This window comes from Myotis lucifugus, unplaced genomic scaffold (genome assembly GCF_000147115.1).
Source record: "Myotis lucifugus unplaced genomic scaffold, Myoluc2.0 scaffold_11, whole genome shotgun sequence".
NCBI lineage: Eukaryota > Metazoa > Chordata > Mammalia > Chiroptera > Vespertilionidae > Myotis > Myotis lucifugus.
This window is the reverse complement of record NW_005871059.1, coordinates 10,656,346-10,657,969: the sequence shown is the minus strand read 5'-3', so window position 1 is coordinate 10,657,969 and position 1,624 is coordinate 10,656,346.

The following is a 1,624-nucleotide window of genomic DNA, read 5'->3' as shown; positions in this document are numbered from 1 at the left end:
CAGCACCTCACTGACGCGCTCAAGATGCTCCCTGACACCATGGACCTAATGTTTGTTACTAAAAGCTGGCCTGGAGCCTGCGGAAAGTGGCGTCGCGGTCATGAGGATGGATTCTCCACCTCAGAGCTCAGAAACCGCAATGTTTCTCGACACATCCGTGTTCCCAGGCAACCCTCGAGGGTTTAAAGGGAGGGGGCCTTCCAATTGCACTTCCATGAGGGACACATACGCAGGGGGGCGGGGGTCGTGCGGGAAAGGTTTCAAGAGACTTTTCTTAACCAAGTGGCTCCCTCCGCCTCCCACTGGAAAGGCCCTGGCTGAAATGTGCCAAGTAGGGGTTTTCCCTCCCAAGCATGTGAGTGGGATGGGGGCGGGGGGCGGGGAGCTTAGAACCCTGAGTTTGGCTCCTGGGAGACAAGCTAAATGTTCTTGAGATCATGGTCATGGGACACCCCACTAACTCAAACCTCTGGTTAGAAGTATTTGAGGAGACTGATTCCAATATCCCGAAGCTAAAGTCCCCAGGGCCTTATTGCTCTTTGCTCAGAAAAGGAATCTCTGCGACTTTGGTTTCTGCCCCCCAGGTGACAGGGTTGCCCTGTTGGGTTGCAGTGTGGTTAGGTGTCCCAGAGCTATGCTGATTGCACTACAAAGTGGATTCCCTCTGGAAGGCAGACAGACAAGAAATGCAAGACAAACAGACTGTGAGAACAACTCCACACAAAATTTAGTAGACAAATGTTTTTCCTTTGTACAGCTGATCATTTTTCACAGTATGGCCGAATATGGTCTCTTTAAACACCTTCAGGATTGTTATGAGGCACAAAGGAGCTGCTGCTATCAATGAAAAAAAAATTGCTGTAAAATTTATGAAGCACTGTATAAGCATCAGGTACAGTTAAAAAGTGTGCTGTTCCCTCAAGAAATATTGGTTGAGTGCCTGTGTGGAAGCACTGGCTGGAGATATGTGCAAAGCTGGCTGGCTTCATCCCTACGGTCAAGAGGCACCCAATCTAATGGACCACAAAACACCTTTAATTCATACCGTACAATTCACCTATTTAAAGGGTACATTTCAGCGGTTTTTAGTACTGTATACTCACAGTGTTATATAACCATCACCATAATCAATTTTAGAACCCACAAACAATTCTCTTTAATACTCATTTGTTTGTTTCTATGTGTCTGCCTCTTCTAGACATTTCGTATAATGCAAATCACAACACTGGGGGCCCAATGCACGAAATTCATGCAAGGGGCTCGGCCCTCGCAGCCTCAGCTTCGTAGTTTGGAAGGTCGTTCGGAAGGTCGTTCAGCTATTCAGTCTAATTAGCATATTATGCTTTTATATATATAGACTAATGTCCTGGTGCACAAAATTCGTGCACGGGGGGTGGGGTGGGGGAGGGGGTGTCCCTCAGCCTGGCCTGCACCCTCTCCAATCTGGGACCCCTCAGGGATGTCCAACAGCCGGTTTAGGCCCGATCCCTGTGGACATCCGGCAGTCGGACATCCCTCTCGCAATCTGGGACCGCTGGCTCCTAACCGCTCACCTGCCTGCCTGCCTGATCACCCTACACTCTGCTGCGGCTGATCACCCCCTAAATGCCCCCCCCTGCGGCTG